Raw genomic sequence first — 11,120 nt, 5'->3', positions numbered from 1 at the left:
CAGATTGTCTCCTTGTTCTTGCCTCAATCTAGATAGATGATCCGCTACCACATTTTCTACTCCTTTCTTATCTTTAATTTCCAAGTCAAACTCTTGAAGGAGTAACACCCACCTTATCAATCTAGGTTTAGCCTCTTTTTTCTGAAGGAGATACTTGATAGCTGCATGATCCGTGTACACTATTACCTTAGACCCCACAAGATAGGACCTGAATTTGTCTACTGCAAATACTACTGCCAAAAACTCTTTCTCTGTAGTAGAGTAATTTATTTGAGCATCATCCAAGGTCCTACTTGCATAGTATATTGCATACACCTTCTTATCTTTCCTTTGTCCCAAAACAGCCCCAATGGCATAATCACTAGCATCGCACATTAACTCAAAAGGTAATGACCAATCGGGTGGCTGCATAATAGGAGCAGATATCAAAGCTTCCTTTATCCTGCAAAAAGCATTCACACAATTAGTATCAAAATTAAATTCCACATCTTTACTCAATAAATTGGTAAGAGGTTTAGAAATCTTAGAGAAATCCTTGATGAATCTCCTATAAAATCCAGCATGCCCCAAGAAACTCCTCACTCCCTTCACAGATGTTGGGGGTGGCATTTTCTCAATAACTTCTACCTTTGATTTATCCACCTCAATACCCCTGTTTGATACAAGATGGCCCAAAACAATTCCTTCTTGTACCATAAAATGGCACTTTTCCCAATTCAAAACTAAATTGAACTCTTCACATCTCTGCAAAACCTTAGACAAGTTAGATAAGCATTCATCAAAAGATTTACCATACACAGAAAAATCATCCATGAACACTTCCATAATACCCTCAATCATGTCAGAAAATATGGACATCATACATCGTTGAAATGTAGCAGGGGCATTACATAGTCCAAATGGCATCCTTCGATATGCAAAGGTACCATAAGGACATGTGAAGGTAGTTTTATCACGATCATGCGGGTGAATAGGGATCTGAAAGAACCATGAATAGCCATCCAAATAGCAAAAATAAGAATGATGAGCTAGTCTCTCAAGCAGTTGATCTATAAATGGTAATGGAAAATGGTCCTTTCTAGTTGCATTATTCAATTTCCTATAATCTATACACATTCTCCATCGATTCTGATTCTTGTAGGTATTAGTTCATCATTTTCATTTTTAACTCTTTGTGATGCCCCCTTTCTTAGGTACAACATGAATGGACTTACCCAATTCTTTGTCGAAAGCAGGGTAAATGATACCTGCATCAAGCAATTTCAAGATCTCCTTTTTCACAACCTCTTTCATGTTTGGATTCAATCTCCTTTGTGATTCTCGAGAGGCTTTATGGTCATTTTCCAACAAAATTCTATGCATGCACACAGAAGGATGTATTCCTTTAATATCATCAATGGTATAACCAATTATCCTTCTATGCTTCCTAAGAACTCTCAATAATTTTTCAACCTCACAATCAGTCAATTTAGCACTAACAATCACAGGATATGTAGAATATTGCCCTAGAAAAGCATACCTGAGATTTGTTGGAAGAGGTTTCAACTCTACCTTAGGTGCTTCACCTTTTTCAAACTTTGATGATGAAGTCGTTTCTCGCTTCAAGTCCCCAATCTTTTCAATATCAGCCATAGGCAATGGTGGATTTCCTTCCAAAATTGTAGCATATTCTGCAGCTTCTTCAATCTCATCCTTTTTTTTGATGTTATGAACCAAACAAGCTTCTAAGGGATCTTTAGGATGTTGCTTTTTAAGCACTTCTCTAACTTCTTCATCTATCACATCAACTCTCAAGCATGAGTTTGAATCATCTTTCTTTTTCATTGCTTGAAACAAATTAAATTCAACTTTCTCTTCCCCAACTTCTAATGTAAGTAGGGGTGTGCAAACGGTCGGTTCGGTTCCGAACCGAACCGAACCGATAAAACCGAAAACCGAAAATCAAAAATTTTAAAAACCGAACCGAACCGATTGATAGGAGAAAACCGAACCAAATCGAACTGATAAATTTCGGTTCGGTTCGGTTTTAAACCGATCAAACCGAAATTTATAAAATTTCATATTTTTAACATTAAATCTAAATAATAAAAACAAAAAAACAAAAAAAATTAGAAATCAAAACTCAAAAATCTTTAGGTTCGGTTCGGTTTCCTTTGATTTCGGTTCGGTTCGATTCGGTTCGATTCAATTTGATTCGATTTTTTTGATTTCCTATATATATTAATAATTTCGGTTCGGTTCGGTTTTTTTGATTTTTTTATGAAAATAACCGAACCGAACCGATTTAACCGAAATTATCAAAATTATAAACCGAACCGAACCGATTAACTTTTAAAACCGAACTGATTGAACCGAATTAATCGGTTCGGTTCGGTTTTTCGGTTTAAACCAAAAACTGCACACCCCTAAATGTAAGCCTCCCATTTTTTACATCAATCACAGCTCCAGCAGTAGCAAGGAAAGGTCTACCAAGAATAATAGGAATGTGTACATCCTCCTCCATCTCCAATACCACAAAGTCCACTGGTATGAAAAATTTCCCAACTTTCAGAGGAACATTCTCAACTACTCCAATTGGAAATTTAATAGACCTATCTGCTAACTGTAGTGATATGGTAGTAGGCTTCATTTCTCCAATCTTCACTTTCTCATAGATAGACAATGGCATCAGACTAACACTGGCTCCAAGGTCGCATAAAGCCTTATCTATACTGATATCCCCAATGTGACATGGTATGGAGAAACTCCCAGGATCTTTCAGTTTGGGTGGAAGCTTATTTTGCAAAATGGCACTGCTTTCTTCCGTGAGAGCTACAGTCTCAAATTCCTCCAATTTCTTCTTGTTAGATAAAATCTCCTTCAAAATTTAGCAAATGAAGGCATTTGTGCTAAGGCATCAGTGAAAGGAATAGTCACATGCAAAGACTTCAATACCTCCAAAAACTTCCCAAATTGTTTATCCAATTTTGCTTTCTGAAACCTTTGTGGGAATGGTAAAGGTGGCATGTAGGCTTTAGGTGCAACATATTTGGGCTCCTCTTCTTTGCTCTCCCTCTCCTTACTTCCTTTTTCTTCCACTGAATTTTCTTTCTCAGCTTCAATTCTAACTTCAACTTCAGTTTGTTCATCTCCTTCTCTGCTTTTCTTTTCTTCAACTTTCTCTTTAATATTTTTATCCCCATTCTCCAATATTTTTCCACTTCTCAATGTAATAGCCTTGCAATGCTCCCTTGAATTTTCTGGTTGGCTAGGAAGCTTCCCAAATGCTTTATTACTTGAAGAGCTAGCTTGTTGAGCTATTTGATTCTCTAACATCTTGTTGTGTGTTGCCATTTGATCCACTTTAGATGCTAATTGAGAAATCATTTCTTGTTGACTTTGATGGCTCACAAGTAGAGTTTCAATCATAGATTCCAATCTAGCTGTCTTGTCTAGTTGTGCTTGTTGTGGTAGAGGTGGAGCAGGTACATTTTGAGGTTTAGAAATTCCAGGAGGAGGCCCTCTATTCTGCTGAAAATTCTGATTTTGTTGATATCCAGAAGGTTGCTGAAAATTCTGATTTTGCCCTTGTCTACCTCCCCAAGAGAAATTTGGGTGGTTTCTCCATCTTTGGATCATAAGTTGCAGAAAATGGGTTACCACCTGGTCTTTGATTGTAGTTCCCACATAATCCACTTGCTCACTTGAAAAATCTTGATTAAGTGCAGAAAAATCACTTGCACAATTGACATTTGCAGCTCAATTTCTAGTGTATTACCGTAACCTCCTATTGAAGAATCTACTTTCATACTTAACTTGTCCATCTTCTTTGTCAAAGCATCAAACTTAGCATTAATCATATTCATGGCGTCAAGCTCAAACATACCAGTGGTTTCTTGATCTCATTCCTCTCACAACTCCATTGGTAGTTGTTATAAGCAATTTTATCAAGAGCGAGAAAAAGCTTCATCTTGATTTCTCCATAAGGTCACCTCCGGAAGATGCATCAATTGTACTCCTAATAGTGGTGAAACTCCATTATAAAAGTGTTGAACAAGCATCCACTTAGGAATCCCATGATGTGGACATCTCCTTTGCAAATCCTTGTACCTCTCCCATGCTTCATACAAGCTCTCATCGTCTCTAGGTTTAAAAGAAGTCACTCATTTCTCACATTTGTCTTGCTTGGTGGAAAATATTGAGCTAAAAATGCTTGAGAAAGTTCATCCCATGTTGTGATAGAACCCGGTGGCAAAGAATGTAACCACTCTCTAGCTCGGTCCTTCAGAGAAAAAGGAAATAATCTGAGTCGAATTGCATCATCAGAAACTCCATTTATCTTCAACATATCACTGATCTCAAGAAAGTGTGCCAGATGCACATGTGGACTTTCACTTGGATTTCCTCCAAATTGTGCTTGTTGTACCATTTGACAAAGTGCAGGCTTCAATTCAAAATTATTAGCTTCTACCCTTGGTCTTGTGATACTTGGCATGAAATCTCCAATGTTAGGATAGGCATGATCCTTCACAGAGCGGTTGTTATTGTTGTTGTTGTTGTTGTCAGCCATTTCTTCTTGTACTTGCTCTTGCTCTTGTGCTCTTTCTTGTTGTTGTTGAGCTTTAATTTCAGCTTTTCTCCTTTTAGATTCTGCTCTTAAAGCCTTTGCTGTCTTCTCTATTTCTGGGTCAAAGAATAAATTGATTTCTTCACTTTTTGTCCTTCTCATAAAATATAACACCTGAAAAACAAAAAAATAAACAAACTCTCAAAGTAAAATGGTAAAAAGAAAATAAAGTAAAATGCCCAAATTAACCAAACAAACAATCGTTCAATATCAAGCAAAAATCAAATCCCCGGCAACGGCGCCAAAAACTTGTTGTGACTTATCCGCAAGTATACGGGTCGTCTCAAGTAATAAAGTGATGAATCAAGTATCGTTCCCACGAGGATTTGCTGTTTGATTACTAAACTATGGATGAAGCGATTATTTGGGCTAATGATTAATGAATAAATGGTAAATGTAAATGAGCAAGGTAAACTGATTAATCTAATTGAAATGGGTAAAGAGCAAACAAATAAATTCTAATTCTAGTTTGCAATTAAACTAAAATTAACAATGGGTAATTTAAACGAAAGTCTAATTATGGTAAAAGTGATTCCAGAGTTGGGGGTTTATGCATAAATTAATTGGGATTTGTCTTGGGCATTCCAATTTTTAGGGAAAAATAGAGTTTGAAGGAAATTGATTCTAAATCTCTTTGATATCTTTTTCAAGCAAATCAAAGCGTATTCTAAAAATAACCAAACCTACTTTCGTATGTATTTGATTACTTTAAAACCCATGAAGTTTTGTAACCAATAATTAATTCCTCTTAAAGTCCTAGTTTATTTCTAAATCTAGGTGATTTTAAGTTCCAATCCTTGATTAACTATCAATGACCTTCACCTTTCGGTCCTTCAATCAAAGATTAACACAATACCCAATGGGTACCAACATTAGGCAAGTAAATCAAGCACACAAGGAAGGAATCAAAACTCATATTCATGTAAAATAAGGAAATACCCAATCCAAATCCACAAATTAATCTAAAACATATTTCCCAACTCAAATCTAAAGAAATTACTCACTCATGATGGTATTTACAAGAAATATAGATGGAAGAATAAAGAAAAACATGATAAAAGGACTGAAATAGGAAAACCCAGGTGGAAGAACCAAGGTCTCTGGTTTCTGGAGCTCAAAAAACTCGTGGTGACTCCTCCTCCAAGAAAATGGCGCCTCCTCTCCCTTTCTATTAAATTTTCTTTCCTTTTTTGTTTTTCTCCCTCTTCCTCTTGTGGCAAAAATAAGGAAATGATGAATTTATATGGTCCCTAAAAGTTACCCTAAAAGTAAATAAAAGAAAAGGAGTGGATAGAAAATGAGGTGTAAAATTATCCAAGTCGCAAAGACTATTCACGTTTCGGGCATTCTCGCTTAGGGTTCGCTTAACCCTAAGCGACTTCTTAGCAAATTTAGCCTCTGTCGCCTTTATGCTTAAGGTTAAGCGGACCTTCAAATCTCGGCAGACTTATAGTAAAATGGACTTTTCTGCTCATGCTTGACTTGTGTTGCACCTTAAGCATTGCCGCTTTACCCTGAGCATGACCTTAAGCAAGGTCTCAAGCAAATTTCGGCTGGTTTGCTCTTTCAAGGCTTGATTTCTTCAACTTTCCTCCATGCTTAAAGAATCCCAAATTTCTTCAAATCACTTCCTAATGCACTCATTGATCCTCGATTTGCCACAAAATCCTATCAAAAACAACAAAATTACAAAAATCAAATATAAAGTATCTAAAATTAGCAATTAAACTAAAATAAAGCTAAAAACATAAAATATACTAAAATATAAGGGCAAAATGGATGCAAAACTACCCTAAAATGCCTATATGAAATGAGTGTAACAGTGGCCTGTAAAAAATTTTGAACAGGAGTAAGCGTTCGACTCAGAGAGTAAAATATCAATTTTAACCATAATCTCTATAACTATCTAAAACTAATGCACCCTGTAGAGTGAAATGCAACATCAACAATATTTTCACATCATAACATCAAAAAGGTAATTTGGAGCACTCACGCACCCTGTAGCATCAATCATAATATATGGAGTGATCCCTATCTGACTCTCTTAAATCCAACTCGTGCGTGAAGAACTCAAGCCGGACTTTCGCTTAATAAATCAAATCGAGGGTCCCAGCGAAGAACTCAAGCCGTGACTACCCCTCGAAGGATCGGGTCCCAGCGAAGAACTCAAGCCGTGACTACCCGTCCTGTCCATAGTCCACACCATATCACACGCACACCAACGCTTTGCTCCAAATTACCACAACAACATCATGGCACTTTAACAGTTATTAATGCAACATAAATCGTGCCTAGAGTTTAACTACATAAATATATGCATATAAGTGATGCATGGGCATGCTTGAACATATAATAATAGTGAAATTACAATTAAAATTAATATTTTACTCACAGACTTGTGATGGTCACCGAGGCGGCGGAGAAAGAAAGGTCATCGGCTCACGACAATTTTATTACAGTCATTTAATAAATTTGACTCAATACAAACAAAGAAAAAAACCAATACGTCCTAAGTCGTGCCGAAAATCCGTGAGTCTCCCTATACCTAGGACCTACCCAACCTGCAAAAGGGCTCAAAACACACTTCTATATTCACAATCCATATGTCCACAACTCAATCATATCACACAGCCCCTCCTGGGCCCACCAAATCAATCATCCATCACAACATGTAAAATTTCAATTTAGTCCCTATAATTGACCATTTTTGCAAAAACTGTCCAAATAAGTTCTAAAAATTCTAAAACTTTGCCCCGCGGTCCTTAGCAATATTACTAGGCTATTGCAAAAAGAATCATAATTTTCTAAGCTACCACGAATATTTTATGGATTTTTAATTCTATTTAAGCACTAGAAAATTACGAAAAAGCAAGATTCGGGTTTACCTTTGCCGATTCCGACTTTGGGGATGCGCTCGGGACATTTGACAATGGGGGGATAGCCAAAACCTCGATCCAATTCGGAGACTTTTACGTAGCAGTGCATGCAGTAGGAATTTATGAACCAGGTCAGCTGTCAATTCTGCGAATCGAGAATACCTACACGAAGCCCATAACACGGGGGTTAGTACATAAATTTTTCAAAATTTTCTAAGCTCATTAAATGTTCGGAAAAAACACTGTGAAGTTTCGTGGGACCCACCGAAAAACGGTGTCGAAAAAATTTGAAATTTATGTCGCCGCGAAGCTCTCGACAAGTGGAGCGTGCTGGTACCCTCGGTTTTCTCGTGGGATTCACGATTTTCGAGAAATCTAGCCCAAAAGTCGAAATGGGCTAAAAACTTCCCGAGCAAAAATTGGACAAACTGCTCGATGGATTTCGGCGTTCTTGGTGTCTATGGAAAGCTTTCGCCGAGTAGATGATTTTAGACACAAGACCCGGTCCAATTGGTGGCCGGAGAAGTTGAAACGCCGCGCGCGCGAGGGAGGGAATTCGCACGCGGTTTCCGTGGCTTAGAGGCGTGGCCGAGAGGTCGGGTGGCGCGGCCTACCGGGTGGCGATGGGAGGTGGTGGCCTGGCAGGGGCAGGAGGAGAGAGAAAATGGGAGGAAGAGAGAAGGGGGAAGGGACGCGCGCGGGAGGAAGAAAAAGGGAAGGGAGCCGGTCCGATTCGACCGGTCCGATCCGGTCCGGATCGATTCGGTCGGTTCGATTTGAAATACAAAATTTTAAATTTTTACTCTGTCTCGGGACCGAAAATGAGGTCCAAAAATTCCGAAAAAATTCTAGAAAACTCAGAAAAATACGTAGACTCCAAATATATTTTTAGTTTTGCCACGTGGTCTTTAAATTAATTTTTAAAATTCATCAAAGTTTATATTTTCGGAAAATCGAATCCGATTTTTAAAATCTGAAAAATCTCAAAAAAATTTCTAAAATTTAAATAAAATTAAAATACCAAAAATACTCATAAATTTAAAATTTTTGGGGTGTTACAGTTATAAATTAATTTATTTAGGAAATATAATTATTTGTGTAGATAGAAAATTTTTTAAAATGGTTAAGTGCTTAAAATAATAAAGTTAAAATGCAATAAATTTCATTTTATCTTTCATAATTATAAATTTATTCAAAATTCCATCAATATTTTCTTTTAGGCAGAAAAATGATTTTATTAAGCACACTCATCAAGAGTCAAAATGTTACAAATAGAATTGGGATGTGAACCCCAATATTTTTTAGATAAAGTGAAAATGACATCAAATTTGTAATTTCATAAATTTTTCTAGATAATTTTTGTCCTAACTTCATTAATTACAAGAAATTATAATTATAAGATATAGTTTTTATAATTATATAAAAATATAATTTATAATTCTTTATAATAAATTATTGGGGAGAGAAAAAGGAAAATAAAATTAAAAGAGGGAGTGTAGCTTTATTTAGGCTTACATCGGGAGAATGAGTGTTGTCCTATCCTATCGTGCAAAAGCCCTCCATGTGATCTGCCGCCGTTCCTCTCTTCCAGGCTGTCATGTTTTTTTTACCCTCAATGATTTGTTCACGTCCCAGCTGTCATCCAATTTGTGTCCATGCTGGCACAGTTGACCACGTGGAAGAAATTGACCTCTCATAGTTTGCCATGTGGATGTATGAATGACTTTCTTCTTTAGCACTGTATGGGTGGGGCCCGGTGAAAAATTGAAGGGTCCTAGGTAATCGGTATAGGGACAGTGCAGCTGAGCTCCATATGGCAAACAAGTTGCTGACAATGTCTTTCTGTTTATACAGAGGATTTTTTTTCTAAGAATTTAATTAAAGTCTAGTCAATTTAAATAATAATAATACTTAACTATACAGCAGCAAGAAATAATTATTTTTTTTAGATTTAGATTTTTAATTTTATTTTTATTTTATAAGTGATAAATTTCATAATAAATAAAAAATTCAAATTCAAAACATCTCTTAAATTTAAAAAAAAAAAAGAAAAATCAATTCAATTACCCTTTAATCGGTATCTATTTAAGATTTATATGTTAACTTTACAAAATATATTCAATAATTATAATTTTTATCATATTAATTTTTTTTCTTAAAGGAAAGAAACCATGAAAATGTGAATTCCCAATAATTTTTTTGTTTGTTATTATTTTTAAATAGGTGGAAGGAAAAACAAAATTAAATATATTAAAATTTTTAATTATTTAAAATTATAAATTAATTTAATATATTACTAAGACTATAAGATCAATTGGGCAAAAGGGTAATTTAATAGTTGAACGAGAAGAATTATGAATCCATTTGTCACATAAAAAGGTCGAAAAAGCTCTTACCAATTAATTAGGGGATTTTTTTTCTTCTTCAATTAATCACTCCATTTTTCTGGATGCCAAGTGTATAATCCCAAGTACTTCTTGACACATCATCATGAGAAAAAATTGAAGCAATGCTGACATGGCAAGATAAGTGGGTCCTACTACGACTTACTTGCTTGTCATTCAAGTGATATTTAAGGCTTGATAAGATCGCGATAATTACACATGGGAAAGATATGTGCATTTGTGAAGCTATAATAATAATTTTAATTAAATTCTTAGGCAAGCCAAACAAACCCTAAGCCACAATAAGCATGTTTTAGAGTTCCCACTAAGCTATTGTCACAAACTCTGTCACTCACAGCAGTTAAATACCAGCTTGAGGGTTGGATTATTGGTCTGTCATTTTCAAAAATGTTCTGATAAAATGATTTTTGTCCACTAGTTTTTCAATGGTGAAATCTAGTGATGTGTTGTGTGTAAAGCTTTGATTCAAACATGCCAACAGACCAATGGTGGCTTTTGAAGTCAAATATTCCTTAGTCATGTACTAAGAGCCAACCATGCTTTTGTCTGAGAAAGTGATTGGTTTTCTAACATTTTCCATTTTTTTAATGCAACACATGATGATGATGCCCATTAAGCACCTTCTTTATATATATATATATATATATATATATATATATATATATAAAGGATGTTCAAAAGTTAACATCATGGCATTGGCTTTCTAGCCTATCAATAATTTTAATATTTAAATGTTTATAGTTAAAAAAGAAGACAAATTTGATGATTTTAATATTTTTGTTGTTGGCCTATCAATTTTTAATATTTTTATTTTAATTTTAATACAGCTATTGTAAATTTAATTTTATATAAAAATAAATTTAATAATTTTAAAATTAAATATTTACATCAAAATTCCTATATTTATTATGTGTATATTTTAATTAATTATACATAAATTTTCAATACAAATATTTAATTTAAATATTATTAATTTTATAATTATAAACTTATATTTGATACCTTTTATTTTATTATCCATCACCAATGTATATTCTAGACGTTTGTACATGTTGTGCCTAGTCTGCATATTGAATTGCCCAATTAATAATATTGAGAAATAGAAGTGATGAAAATTGATCAAAGTTGGCATTACCATACCATAACAACTTCAATTATAGTTCATTATTGTTGTTTAATTTGGTTTAATTAGGCAACTTATTGGGTTGAATAATATCATTGTTAGCTAACAAC

General features: G+C 34.9%; 1 non-coding gene across 1 annotated transcript; it reads left to right on the top strand.

Moving 5' to 3' along the window:
- Positions 1 to 4,050: 4,050 nt before the first annotated feature.
- LOC131182783 (small nucleolar RNA R71) lies at positions 4,051 to 4,156 on the top strand. Its single transcript, XR_009151044.1, has one exon. It is a non-coding gene; the product is annotated as a small nucleolar RNA R71 (small nucleolar RNA).
- The last annotated feature ends 6,964 nt before the right edge of the window (positions 4,157 to 11,120 follow it).

Source organism: Hevea brasiliensis, chromosome 8 (genome assembly GCF_030052815.1).
Source record: "Hevea brasiliensis isolate MT/VB/25A 57/8 chromosome 8, ASM3005281v1, whole genome shotgun sequence".
In the NCBI taxonomy this organism is placed as follows: Eukaryota; Viridiplantae; Streptophyta; class Magnoliopsida; order Malpighiales; family Euphorbiaceae; genus Hevea; species Hevea brasiliensis.
The sequence above is the reverse complement of the archived record's forward strand: the minus strand, read 5'-3'. Positions and strand labels throughout refer to the sequence as shown.